The sequence below is a fragment of the Miscanthus floridulus genome, chromosome 9, assembly GCF_019320115.1.
Source record: "Miscanthus floridulus cultivar M001 chromosome 9, ASM1932011v1, whole genome shotgun sequence".
Lineage (NCBI taxonomy): Eukaryota > Viridiplantae > Streptophyta > Magnoliopsida > Poales > Poaceae > Miscanthus > Miscanthus floridulus.
The window spans coordinates 58,870,425-58,885,789 of NC_089588.1; the positions used below are offsets into that span (position 1 = coordinate 58,870,425).

General features: G+C 44.9%; 1 pseudogene; it reads left to right on the top strand.

Annotated features, from left to right (window-relative positions):
- Positions 1–392: 392 nt before the first annotated feature.
- On the top strand, positions 393–11,992 carry LOC136481991 (uncharacterized; annotated as a pseudogene).
- Positions 11,993–15,365: the final 3,373 nt, after the last annotated feature.

Genomic DNA, 15,365 nt, shown 5'->3' on the forward strand with positions numbered 1-15,365 from the left:
CCGATCGAGCTCATGCATGCAACAAGGTCTAACTAGGACGCACCACCAGCTCAGCATGTACAGCAATTGCTCGCCAGTTGATCGTCTGCAATTTGGCGACCATCACAAGCAATTCCTTCGCAGCATTGACTAGCTAGCGATCGATCCCCAAGTCATCTCACAAGATTGATTTTTCTCGTCCTCATCCAATCATATCAGAGCTGCATGCTATAGAAATTCTTATTGTGAAGTCGAACGCATGAAGCGATATGGGAGATCGGCCGGATGTATAAATACATGTACATGCTAACCATGCAAGATATTCGAGAGTAGCCGTACTGCAACTGCAATTAGTCTAGCTCTGCAAGAAGAGCATTTTGATAATATTTGGCATTGGCAGCAAGCATCTAGCCATGCCGTCGCTTCAAGCGGTGATGGTGCACGGCGGCGAGGAGAAGAAGGTCGGCGACACGAATGGAGCGCCGCCCACGTACACGCCGCATGCTCTGGTGAGCCTCCTCCGGGCGCGGTCGGAGCGGAGCACCAAGGCCGAGGAGAAGGTGGAGTGGGTGCGGTCGCAGCTCGTCGGCCACGACGCCGAGTTCGAGACGCCGTTCGGCCGCCGCGCGCTCCTCTACGCCGACCACACCGCCACCGGCCGCAGCCTCCACTACATCGAGGACTACATCCTCAAGAACGTCCTCCCGTTCTACGGTCAGCGTGCATGCCTCTTCACTCCCCAAGCAACACCGTCGATGCATGAGCATGGGCATGGCCGCATGCGTGTCGATCATCATAAACAGGAAGATGTTGTCGACACTACATGACAGATGCATGGCTGTGTGTGCAGGGAACACGCACACGGAGGACAGCTACGTGGGCAGCAAGACGACGCGGATGGCGAGGAAAGCGGCGAGCTACATCAAGCGGTGCATGGGCGCGGGCCCCGACGACGCGCTGCTCTTCTGCGGGTCGGGCGCCACGGCGGCGGCGAAGCGGCTGCAGGAGGCGATCGGGGTGGCGTGCCCGCCGGCGCTGCTGCGGGCGCGCTCCGGCGCCGGCGCCGCGCAGCAGCTGCTGCGCGCGGAGGAGCGGTGGGTTGTGTTCGTGGTGTTAGTTGATCTCTACCAATAGGCCCAACGGTCTATTGGGCCCTTATCTCTGCTCTCTGATCGGGGGAGCCCAACCCTAATCCGGTTGGTGGGCCCCTATCGCACAGCACACATAAAAGGAAGGTGGGGGTGAGAGCTCGGACTACGAGGTTCAACGGAGCCGCCATCCACCTACAGACAAACCCTAAAACCGATCTAAAGTCGTGCTGGAAGAGACGGGATGTGCCCCACCATCGCCGTCGCCCCTGCAGGTCTACACCGGCCCCTCTAGACCACCACTGTACCTCGCCACCGAGCCGGAGCTGCCTCGACATCGGTGTCCGCGAGGTCACGAAGCTATTGTCCAGGCGGATCTACGGGTTAAACACAGAGGTACCAATCCTACGATCCTAACAATGGTACCAGAGCTAGGTTCACTCTGTGTAACCCTAACCCTAGATCGGGTACGGGAAAAATGGACACGGTTTCAACATAGAACCCTAGCAGTTCGTCAGCCTAGGGTTTCAGATTGAAAAACAAAGAAAATGCCCGTTCCAGATCGGATCGGGACGGAACTCGAACCCTAACCCTACAAGAGAAAGAGGACGGCCATGAGGCTACTTACCTGGAGTCTGGCCGTCCTGTCACTGCCGTCGACCAAATCTATGGCCGACGAGAGAAAGACAGAGCCGTCGGGCTGGGTAGCCTGACGCGCGCGAACAACAGGGCACCGTCGCGAGACTACTCGACGGCGGCGTGCTCCGCAACTGGGCGAGCACGCACGCTGGCGAGGAGCTCCACTGCGGCGCCATCTTGTCTTCCTCCTTCGGTCACCGTAGGTGGCCGCCGCTCGTCCGCCGCAGCGCGTGAGAGTAGGAAGAGGAGAAAGAGAGAGAGAGGCCAGGGGAGCCGCGGGTGCGAACTCCACCCACCCCTCGTCGCCGCCGGTCAACGGCCACCGCCGTCGCTGCGTGCTGAGCTGGGCAAGAAAGGCGGAAGGGAGAAAAGAAAATGAGGGTTAGGGTTCAGGGAGCGACGGCGGCTGCTGATTTTGATCCAGCGAAAATGAAGGCCAACCGTCCGATCGCGTTGGACGGTCAAGATTTACCGCGCCGCGGCTCGGGCTTCTTTTGGCCCAGGCGGGCGATGATGCTCGGCCGGATTCCCGGCCCAGGCCCACGTTGCGGCCTGGGCGCGGTGGAGAGACGGCGGCGCCAGCTAGGCCAGGCTGGTTCGGCCGCTGGGCTGAGTGACGCGCGTTGCACACGTGGGCCAGGGCGCGAGCAACTGGGCCGAAATGGACAGGAGACATAGTTACACAGTCTTTTGTTTTTTAATTTGCCAGAAACAATTTTGATGTATTTGAACAATTCGAATTGAATTTTGATGTTGAAATCTGTACAATTCTGATCCCAACCTCAATTTTGTTCAGAGAATAGTAAAGTGTTGTAACAGTTTATGGAAAATAGAATTAAAAGATTTATTAAAGTTTCCGCTGCGTACTTAAAGATTGTTGCTTTCATTATTAAATTCGAACCAACAGGAGAATTTGATTTTAAGAGCAAAGAAATAAATATGAGTTGATTATGATATTTAATTGGAGAAAAGATAAGTTTTTCCAGTAAATATTTATTTCCTAGAAATTGATTAATAGATTAAAGAAAATAGGAAAAGCAATTTTCCATGTGGGTAAAATTGAAGGAAAACAGAATTTTTCCACGGCCAAAGAAATTGTTTATTCTCCAGTTAATCTGTACCAACGCGATATTTAATTGGAGAAAAAGAGTTTTGATATGATTATGATGTTGTTATTTTCTGACCAACGTTGTTAATAACAATATCATAATTGTAATAATTTATGCATTATTTCTACTTCTGTCCAACGGTGATGTAGAATTAGTGTATAAGAAAAGTTGATAACAGTTAATGATTTATGCATTAATTCTATTTCTGCCCAACGGTGATGTAGAATTAGTGTGTAAAAACAATTGTCAAAGTTAAAGATTTATGCATTAATTCTATTTCTGCCCAACGATGATGTAGAATTAGTGTATAAGAATAGTTGTATGTTCTAATTTTGACCAACGTTGGAATCAAGGCATGCAAATAGTGTTATTTTTATGTTAACAAAAGTTTTGACCTGGTTTTCATCTTGTCTAAGGTGGACTGGGTAGTCACCTCACCGTGTTCCACTGAGTTTGTGGCACCGGTGAGGGAGACAAAAGAGAATGAAGCCACTTGGGCAATTAAAGAGAGGGATTTTGAATCCCAAAAGATAGTCCTATGACTTTGAGCATAGAAAGTATGTCACTGCCAACTAGAAATGTTTGGTTGTGATAAAGAACATGATTGAGCCTGCAATTGTGGGCTCAATCTCAGAGTGTGACACGGTCACCGAGTACCTCGATAGCATAAAGAGTCAGTTCACTGACACTTCAAAGACATATGCTACCCAGCTGATAAAGCAGCTGGTGACAGAGTGTTACTCTGATAATGATGGCATAAGAGAGCTCACGATGTGTTGTCGAAATTATGGCACTATCGTTCAGGCCATATTTCGAGGGGGAGAATAGAAAGACTAGTTAAGAATGATATTCTTCCTCTATTAAAGCTCTCAGATTTAGAACAATGCAGAGAATGCATAAAAGAAAAGTACATAAAGAAGCACAGGAATTTTATAGATTATTCACACTGACATCTGTGATCAGCTTTCCTGTAAAAAATGTGGATGGTTATGATTCGTTCATAACATTCATAGATGATTACTCCCATTATGGCTATATTTATCCAATCAAAGAAAGAAAAGATATATTGGATAAATTTAAGATATTAAAGATTAAGATAGTCAGGTCCGACCGTGGAGAAGTACTACGGTCAGCATACCCTAAAAGAATGGTATAGTAGCCCAGTATTCTACACCGGGCGAACCTCAGCAGAATAGAGTAGCTAAAAGAATCAATCGTACCTTGATGGATATGGTGGGCAGTATGATAAGTTACTCCACCTTACAGTTGAGCCTGTGAATGGAGGCGTTGAAAACAGCCATTCATATTCTCAATAAAGTACCAGGAAAGTCGGTGCCCAAAACGCCATATGAGTTGTGGACAGAAAGAGTACCCTCACTAAACACTTGAGTGTGTGGGGAGCCCTGCTGAGGCTAAAGTATTTAACCCAAACATTGGGAAACTAGATCCCAAAATAGTAAGTTGCCATTTCATTGGCTATAAAGAAAAGTCAAAAGGTTTTCGTTTCTACTGTCTAGATTGACATACAAAGTTTGTGGAAACGAGACACGCTGTCTTCCTAGAGGATAAATTGATGAGGGGGAGCATGGTAGCTCGAGAAATTGACCTTGAAGTGAAGCGGGTGTAAGCGCCCACTCCAATGATTCATAAGCCAATTTTCTCACTACCTGTTGTCGTTGCACCGATAGTGCAAGAGACTATGGTGTCAGCACCTGTTGTTATCCCACCGGTGGCAAAAATGAATGAAAATGAGAAACCTGTTCTTCATGATCCTATAGAACCTATTGCCACACATGAGGAGGAGCAACAACAGCCTCAAACAGTAGATGTGCCAAATGTGGAGGCCCCTAAAAGGTCTCAAAAGAGTTAGAAAATCAGCTATTCCTGCTGATTATGAAGTGTACAACACTAAAGAATTTAAAATGGAGGATGATCCCGCCTCGTTTGAAGAAGCCATGAGTAGTGATCAGTCATCAAAGTGGCTTGAGGCCATGGAAGATGAAATGAAATCATTGAATGATAATAAAGTTTGGGACTTGAAAATAATTCCTAAAAGAGTCAAAACAGTAAGCTACAAATGGGTCTACAAGACTAAACATGACTCTCAAGGGAAGATAGAGACATATAAAGTGTGACTTGTGGCAAAAGGTTTTATGCAAAAAGAAGGGATTGATTACAATGAGACCTTTTCTCCAGTCTCATATAAAGTTTCCTTCAGAATCATAATGGCATTAGTGGCACATTACGATTAAGAATTACATCATATGGATGTAAAGATGGCATTTCTCAACAGAGACTTGGAGGAAAATGTTTACATGGCACAACCGAAAGGTTTTGTCATGGAAGGAAAAGAACGAATGGGATACCGCCTAAAAAAAATCCATTTATGGATTAAAGCAAGCTTCAAGACAGTGGTACTTGAAGTTTGATCGGTCAATAAAGAATTTTGGGTTTTAAAAGAGAATGTAGAGGACAATTGAGTCTATACAAAGTTTAAGAATGGGAAGTTTATCTTCCATGTCCTGTATGTAGATGATATCTTACTTGCTAGTAGTGATGTTAGTCTACTACTGGAGACAAAGAAATTTGATATGAAAGATCTTGGCGAAGCCTCGTTCGTTCTAGGGATCGAGATTTACCAAGATAGAAGAAAAGGGGTATAAGGACTGTCACAAAAGGCATACATGGAAAGATCTTAAAGAAATTCAGTATGCACAAATGTAGTCCCTCACCTGCTCCTATAGTCAAGGGCGACAGATATGGGGATTTTCAATGCCCCAGGAACCAATATGAGCTCAATCGATAAAGTGAAAGTGGTTCCATATGCTTCAGCTGTCGGAAGCTTGCAACATGCTCAAGTATGTACGCGCCCTGACTTGGTATTTGTTACCGGGTTTTACTTGGCAGATTCTAGAGGAATTCTGGAATAGAACACTGAAATTGATAAAGAAAGTCTTGCGTTATTTGCAAGGAACGAAAGGCCTCATGATGACATATAGAAGATCTGATTCACTCCACATGGTGGGATATTCAGATTCTGATTATGCGAGAGTGAATGCATATCCAGACGTGGATTTTTTATCATCTCGCAAAGGGGAGCTATTTCATAGAAAAGCTCAAAGCAAACTGTCACTACATCGTCCACAATGTATGATGGTTTGTAGCGTGTTATGAGGCAACGGGCAGGTGAACTAACTAACGAAGTTCATACCCGGTTTTGAAGGCGGTTGACAACATCTATAGACCACTAAAGTAATACTGCGATTATAATCTGGCAGTACAGGATGCTCACAACATAAGTCAAGTGGTGCTGCCAAACACATTGACATAGAGTATTATGTTGTGAAAGATTAAGTCCGGGATCAAGTCATAAGTCTTGAGCATATAAGAACAGAAAGGATGCTCGCGGATCCGCTTACAATAGACTTACCACCCAACATGTTCAGAGGACATGGTGTTCAGAGAACATGTAGCTAGCTTGGGTTTAAGGGAAAGCCTAAAATATTCCTGGACAAAAAAAGGCCCAAAGATAAGTATCTGTTTCAGAACAGAGTAGTGAGTTATAGCTGTTAAGTCTATCGGCAATGGACCGTGACGATGAGACATGCTCTATGAGCTAATCTGTAATGGAATGAACAAAAGTAAATGATATGAAAGTAAAAGATGGAATGAGATCAAGGGGAGAATGTTAGTTGATCTCTACCGATAGGTCCAACGGCCTATTGGACCCTTATCTCTACTCCCTGATCGGGGGAGCCCAACCCTAATCCGGTTGGTGGGCCCCTATTGCACAGCACACATAAAAGGAAGGTGGGGGTGAGAGCTCGGACTACGAGGTTCAACGGAGCCGCCATCCACCTACAGACAAACCCTAAAACCGATCTAAAGTCGTGCTGGAAGCGACGGGATGTGCCCCACCATCGCCGTCGCCCCTGCAGGTCTACACCGGCCCCTCTGGACCACCACTGTACCTCGCCACCGAGCCAGAGCTGCCTCGACATCGGTGTCCGCGAGGTCACGAAGCTATTGTCCAGGCGGATCTACGGGTTAAACACAGAGGTACCAATCCTACGATCCTAACACGTGGGGCCCTACGAGCACCACTCCAACCTGCTGTCGTGGCGGCAGTCCCTGGCCGACGTCGTGGAGATCGGCGCGGGTGCGGGCACCGACGGCGACGACGGGCTCGTCAACCTCGCCGCGCTGCGGTGCGCGCTGGCGTCGACCGAGTACGCCAACCGCCACATGCTGGGCTGCTTCTCGGCGTGCAGCAACGTCACCGGCGTGCTCACCGACACCCGCGCCATCGCACGCCTCCTGCACCAGCACGGCGCCTTCGCCTGCTTCGACTTCGCCGCCAGGTACGTGTTGTACTCTCTAGGTGCCTGTCCACGATGTATAGAATAGTAGTTTGCATTGAGGTATAAACTTCGATCAAGTTCTTTTTAACATATATATGTATATACTTCTAAAATTCACGGTTGCACCTCAGCTAGAAATTAAGAATTGTTCAGGTTTTCTTTGTTTTGTAGCCGTGAATTTCTAGGCTCGTACGTGACAGTCGTGACAATATATAAAGTATGAACACACAACTTAATAGTCTGACACGCATGCATGATGGCCAAAATTAAAGTCCTTGCAGCTATACAGTTCAATTCCAAATGCAGGCAGCAACTCTCGTTTTGTCAACGTGCTATAGAATATATACGTGAGGTTTGAAACTTGACGCCATAGATTAATTAATGCAAATGTAAGCACCTGTATCAGAACGAAATTCAGTCCACACTGCATTTCTGCAGTTTGATCCATTCAGCGGTCCGGACCTGATGAACAGACAAATCAAGCGTCATTCTTTGAATAGTAATCACAACTGCAGACGCCCTCTTTGCCGAGTGCTGGGGGCACTCGACAAAGCCAGCCAAGCACTCGACAAAGGCTTTGCCGAGTGCCGCACTCGGCAAAGGTCTCTCGGCAAAGATTTTGTCGGCAAAAATTTCTTTGCCGAGTGCCAAAAATCGACACTCGGCAAAGCCTTTGCCGAGTGCCCGACACTCGGCAAAGTTGGAACCGAAAAAAACCCGAAAAAATAGGAATTTTTACCCAAAAAAATAGAAAATTTGTTTTAATTGGTGGAGGCCCCCACCGGTCAGCGCCCATCCATCTCCGGCTTTTTTCGCGTAAATTTCACAGCTACGCGACCAACGGGATTCGAACCCGAGACCTCCCGCTGCGCACAAACCTCCTCTACCACTACACCACACTGTCACTTGTGTCTGGATTCCGTTTTAGTTCCTAATATATTATACTAAACCGAGTGTAAATTGTTTGTTTGAGGCCCTAAACGAATTCAAATAAAAAAGTTGTGAAGTACAAAGTTTCATAACTTTTCGAGATCTACACTTTTAATTTAGGAAGTTTTTACATTCGAGGTCGTTTACAAAATTTGAATTTTAAAATTTGGAAATTCAAACGCAGTTTTGCATGACAAGATGTTTTCAAATCAAAAAGTTGCCAACTACAATGTTTCATAACTTTTCGAGATCTACAATTTTTATTTAGGAAGTTTTTCCATCCGAGGTCTTTTGAAAAATTCAAATTTAAAAAAATTCAAATTCAAACGTCGTTTTTGCATGACAATGATTTCAAATCAAAATGTTGCCAACTACAAAATTTCATAACTTCTCAAGATCTACAAAGTTTATTTTGGTCATTTGTTCATCCGACATAGTGGTAGTAATATTGTTCACAGATCATATATATCTATCTTCTACTTTCATGAAACTAATATGAGACATATATATTTTATGAACAACGTTATTGTCGCTTTGTCAAATGAAGAAATGACCAAAATAAACTTTGTAGATCTTAAGAAGTTATACAACTTTGTAGTTGAAAAGTTTTTCATTTGAATTCATTTAGGGCCTCAAAAATTGATTCGAAAAACTGATTTGCCGAGGACAAAAAAATGCACACGGCAAAATGCCTCTTTGCCGAGTGCCAAAACATAGGCACTCGGCAAAATACGGCTTTGCCGAGTGCCAGAAAAAAGGCACTCGGCAAACTTAGAGTAGATTGCTTGTTTGAGGCCCTAAATGAATTCAAATCAAAAAGTGGTCAACTACAAAGTTTCATAACTTTTTGAGATCTACAATTTTCATTTAGTAAGTTTTTCCATCCTAGGTCGTTTGAAAAATTTGAATTTTAAATTTGAGAGATTCAAACGTAGTTTTGCATGATAAGATGATTTCAAATCAAAAAGTTGTCAACTACATAGTTTCATAACTTTTGGATATCTACAGTTTTCATTTAGGAAGTTTTTTCATCCGAGGTCGTTTGAAAAATTCAAATTTTAAAATTTTCAAATTCAAACGTCGTTTTTGCATGACAAGATATTTCAAATCAAAATGTTGCCAACTACAAAATTTCATAACTTATCAAGATCTACAAAGTTTATTTTGGTCATTTGTTCATCCGACATAGTGGTAGTAACATTGTTCACAAATCTTATATATCTGTCTTCTATTTTCATGAAACTAATATGAGAGATGTAGATTTTATGAACAACGTTATTATCGCTTTGTCAAATGAAGAAATGACCAAAATAAACTTTGTAGATCTTGAGAAGTTATACAACTTTGTAGTTGAAAAGTTTTTCATTTGAATTCATTTAGGGCCTCAAAAATTGCTTCGAAAAACTGATTTGCCGAGGGCCAAAAAAAATGCACACGGCAAAAAGCCTGTTTGCCGAGTGCCAAAACAAAGGCACTCGGCAAAATACATTTTTGCCGAGTGCCAGAAAAAACACTCGGTAAAGACGTATTTTGCCGTGTGCCAAAAAATAGCACTCGGCAAAATACATCTTTGCCGAGTGCCAGAAAAAAAAACACTCGGCAAAAACGTATTTTGCCGTGTGTTTTTGTTTGCCGAGTGTATTTTATTTGGCACTCAGCAAACACGGTCTTTACCGAGTGCCCGATAAAATACACTCGGCAAAGACTCCGGCACTCGGCAAATCGCCGGTTTCCCGTAGTGAATAACAACTAGGCCAATTTGATTTCGCGATTTGATTTCCTCACCTGCAGACAGGGATGAAAACGGATGGAAATGGGCGGAAAAACTCATCTCCCATTTCCGTTTCTATATTATTAAGAATTCACAAAAAAAAAGACTTATTATTATTAAGAACGCATCCATCACACGTTATATAGTAGTTAGATGAAGAGCGTGTTCGGCTGGCCATATATGGTTGGCTGACCCCTTTTTTTTTCTAGCCGGAGCAGTATTTTTTTCTCACAGAAAATCAGTATAAACAGTAAAAATTAGTATGAACAGTGCCAGATTTAGTCCAGCCGAACACTCTCGAAGTTGCTGAAATGTTTTCGCGTCTGGTTTCCGCATCGTTGAAGCAATCTCATACATATTTTCCTTGCCCGGCTTTGTTTTGTTAATTTTATTTCCAAGCCAATTAGAAGGAGCGGAAAGAAACTGAGCCAGAGGTTAGCATCGCAAGTCCAGTTCGTAGCTCATCCGACAGCGAAAGCCAATGACCTCTCCCTGCTACATGCATACGCGTCACAACTCAGAACAGAAAACCGATCAGAACATAGCCTCGCTCTCTCAAGAAACCACAAAGGCCTTCAATGGCCGGTGTTGCATTGCATACGCCCCGTCAGAACTCAGAACGCGACACATCTCAATATTGTTGTTTCTGCACCGACACAACTACGAAAACCAAGATATATACGCAGTACGAAAATAAATAAGATGGCATTTCTACTTGTATATTGTACATGCGTCAGCAGTGTACCTGTGCTCACGTTTCTGAACAGCGGGCCCTACGTTGACATCCCCGTGTATCTGAACAGCGGGACCTACGTTGACATCGACATGCGGTCGGGGGGGGATGGACGGCTACGACGCGGTGTTCCTCAGCCCGCACAAGTTCGTCGGCGGGCCGGGCACGCCGGGGATCCTGCCCATGAACCGGGCGCTCTACCGCCTCGCCGGCATGCCTCCGTCCACCTGCGGCGGCGGCACCGTCGCCTACGTCAACGGATTCAGCGAGGAGGTGAGTGAGACCACCAACGATTCTGTACTTATTTGTTCATGCATGTAAATTCCAAATTAAGTATAGTTCAGGTTTTGATGAACCCGAATGTTTCGTACTCTGGTACTGCAATCTTTAAAGTCGTGATATGCACGCTTGACGCTGACGCACGTGTGTGCCGTACCGTACACCCGCATGCATTGCAGGACACGGTGTACTACGACGACATCGAGGAGCGGGAGGACGCCGGCACGCCGCCCATCGTGCAGAAGGTGCGCCCGTCGCTGGCGTTCTGGGTCAAGGAGCACGTCTGCCGCGACGCCGTCGCGCTGCGGGAGCAGGTCTACGCGGAGGCGGCCATGGCGCGGCTGCTCAGCAACCCCAACGTCGAGGTGCTCGGCAACGTCGCCGCGCGCCGCCTGCCTATCTTCTCCTTCCTCGTCTACCCGGGCGGAGAAGGAGATGACACCTCCTACACGTCAGCGACCGGGAGCCCGCGGCGGCGGCGGCTGCCCCTGCACGGCCGGTTCGTCGCCAAGCTCCTCAACGACCTGTTCGGGATCCAGGCCAGGGGCGGCTGCGCGTGCGCGGGGCCCTACGGCCACGCGCTCCTCGGCGTCGGCGAGGACCTCTCGCTCCGCATCCGCGACGCCATCGTCAGGGGGTACCACGGCGTGAAGCCCGGGTGGACGCGGGTCAGCTTCGCCTACTACCTCTTCCGCGACGAGTTCCGCTTCGTGCTCGCCGCCATCGACTTCGTGGCCGCCCACGGCCACCGCTTCGTCCCGCTCTACAGCTTCGACTGGGCCACGGGAAACTGGGCGTTCCGCCGACGGACGTTCAAGCACCACGTCATGAGGGAGGAGCTGCTGCGCGATCACCGTGGCCGCCGCACCTCCACCACCACCGTCACCGACGCCGATTCGGACGACGACGACGAGCAGTACTACCCGAAGAAGAAGACCACCGCCGCGGATCAGCAGCAGGCTGCTGGCCTGACCACCGACAAGTTTGAGAGCTACCTGGAGACTGCCACCAAGATCGCGCTGTCGCTGCCGGACACGTACCATGAACTCGTTGCGAGCGTGCCCAAGGGATTGGACCCCAACGTTATACTCTTTCGAGTGTGATTATTAACTAATAAATAGTATTAATTGGAGCCAAATAAACCGATATCGATCGACAGGGTGTGCTCTAATCACTATACTGTATAGTGTATATATATAACACTGAGTTTTTTTATTTGGAAACCAAAAGTATAGAGAGTTCCCGACATCGGAAAAGAACAAGTTTTTACGACTATAGTTCCTTATGTATGAAACGATGCCCGTATTATATAATAATAATAAATATATATTAATCCCTCGACCATAAATAAAATGGAGACCATCCAGGGCCTCATGTACTGTTCAGACATTTTTTTTTGATAGTTGCTCCTTTTTTACTGTGCACCACTGTTTAATTAGTATTGTTTCATGCTGTTTAGCGCGTGTTTAGTTGGCTGAACTTTGGAATTTGGGCTACGGTAGCACTTTCGTTTTATTTAGCAATTAGTGTTCAATCATAGACTAATTAGGCTCAAAACGTTCGTCTCGTAATTTTCAACCAAACTGTGCAATTAGTTTTTTTCGTCTACATTTAATGCTCCATGCACGAATCGTAAGGTTCAATGTGATAGGTACTGTCACTATTACAGGATGGACTTGTTGTCCCGGGTGGCAACGGCCTTTAGTCCTGGTTACCGCGCCGGGAAAACGATCCCGGGACTAAAGGTGGAACCTTCAGTCCCGGGTCATCGAGCCGGGACTAAAGAGTGACCTTTAGTCCTGGTTCGTGTTACCAACCGGGACTAAAGGCCCTCCAGCCGAGCAAACGTGGCCACACCATTTAGTCCCGGTTGGTAACCCCAACCGGGACTAAAGGTTCATTTTCTTTTTCTTTTTTTTTGTTTAATTTGTTTTCAGTTCAGTTACACATATTTGTTTAATATATAATATGTTTTTATGTACGTATTCTACGCTGCTAATATAAATACACACACGCATATAATTACATCTAATTCTCATCTCGAGCATTATTATATTCGAATAAAGTATGAAACTATATATATTATAGATATATATGTATATATACAACACTTTCATAATCTTGTTCTCGAAAATAACGATATCAATAAACATTTAATTTACATCATTTATTCCTTAGGATCAAAGTAGAACTTATCGTTAGGATTTAGCACTTTTTCTAAAAGAAATCCTGCTATTGACTCTTGAACTGCTTTCAGATGGTCTTTTTGCATGACCCTTTGTTTCAACAATTCAGTCTTGCATTTGAAATAAAAGGAAAAGTATTAATACATATATATATATATATATATATTCATTTAAAAATAAATAAAAAATTGATATATACGTACTCTGATGATATCTTTAGGAGTTCTTCTTATGTGTGCAGTGATAAATTCATAAACGTAGTATCCACACAAGTTATTACCTGGTTCCTGCCGCAAACACCATTGTACGAGAAGAAGATTATTCTCATCATCTCACAAGTAAATTGAAGTACGATATAGTAATTAAACATGTGGAGAAGTATATATAGTACAACTTACTAGTATTTCAACTACATTAAGTGGTGCCTTGCAATCCTTGCGGTGTTGCCGAATAAACTCTTTCCAAACCCTGTGCGACCAATAATGTACGATTGTTAATAAATTATGGCAAAGTCTATTCAATAATAGTTGTACGCGAGAGATCGAAATTACCCCTGGATAATGTCTATCATATCTTGGTATAGTGCCCGCTCTTTTCTCAATGAGTCCAAGATTACTAACCGACTTGAGTTTAACTCAATGACAATGAGTATCCAGTGAAACCTGCATTGGTTTATACACACACATACATGCATATAAGTTGTATTAATATTACATAAAATGTGTAGACTACATTATTATTAACACTTACTCAAAGTTGTACGGGAAAAGTATTATTGTCTTGTCGTGCTGCTTCACGAAGAACCTCATGATATTCGTCTATGCTTCAGATACCCAGTGCTCCTTGACAATAATATCGGTTTTGAATACGATATAAGGATCAATAAAGCCAACACTGGTGTCTTGTATTCTTTGGAGCTCTGACATCTGGAATCTGTATATGAATATAAGTTACATGTGAGGATAATTATATACACGTACGCATGGAAGTGAGTTTATTAAATAAAAGTAAGAATCACTTACAAACAAAAGGAGCTAATGATTGATTTGTCCAGAGCGTCCAAGTGGTATAGTTGATGCAATTCTTCGAAACTAATATGTAAGATGTCATCGGGACAGAAGTAATGATGGTCTCTAAATCTGACAAAGATCCACTGCTCACCCCTACCACACGCCTGCATGTACCACTTGTTGAGCAAGTACATTTGCGTACCTAATTCATTTAGAGCCGCAGGGTTGTATAGACTTTTGCAAAATTTATAAGTCTTCTAGGTATCAACTTTCAGGTTCTAGATTGGAGCTTTGCCCGTCAATTGATCCAAGGTTAGACCAGTTAGTTCAAAAAAAGCATTAAGGTCTTGAACCGACACTTCTCCAGAGTTGTCTGATCGATAGACTTCTATGTTGAAACCATATTCATTAGCAACAATAAGATTTTGCATTGGTTGCTTCTGTTGTCCGAGCTGTATGACATCCTTCCCTGATGCTCTTTTCCTTTTCTTATGTGCATCATGTGACTTCACGAGGGAGCGGTCATAGTCTGATAGTGGCGGAGGCTTACGAACTTCAAGCATCTTTTTCTTGTGAGCTTTGACCTTCTGCCTCAGCAGATCTCATGGTATGTAAAAGTACGGCTTCTCCTTAAGCTTCGCTTGTCTCTGCTTTTGGATATCTATAAAAAATCTTTCACATTTTTGTCTTCTTCAGCTGCTATTTGCTCATCAGTCTTTTTAGAAAGTATTTCTTGATAAATAACTCTTTTTCGGGGTCTTCTTTGCCGCCGGGACCTTAGACGTCTTTGTAGTGCGTCGCTGTGGAGGGGGTGGGGGCGGTGTTGGAGACTGGCGTGGAGGCAATGAGGCCGGTATTGGAGTCCGGCGTGGAGGCGTTGGAGATCGTTGTGGAGGTGGTGGGGCTGGTGTAGGAGTTGGAGATCGTTGTGGAGGCGATGGGGCCGGTGTAGGAGTTGGAGATCGTCGTGGGGATGAAGTCGTCTCGCCCCCCGCGACGCTGTGATGAGATGGGGAATGAATGATTGGGCTAGGCTAGGGGGAGACCCTGATACAAAAACAAGTTGTGGGTCAATTATTTTTGAAGCTAATATAAAATTAATGAAAAATAATATTTCATTCACTTTCATTCGTACCTAGGGTGAGGTAGGGGAAGCGGTGGCGCCCCAGGAATGATGATGAAGCGTTTGCGCCATTGAATAAATGTCTTCTCTGCTTCTCCTAGTGTCTTCTCCCCATCACCGCCTTCAATGTCAAGAGGAACATTGTTGTAACCTTTGA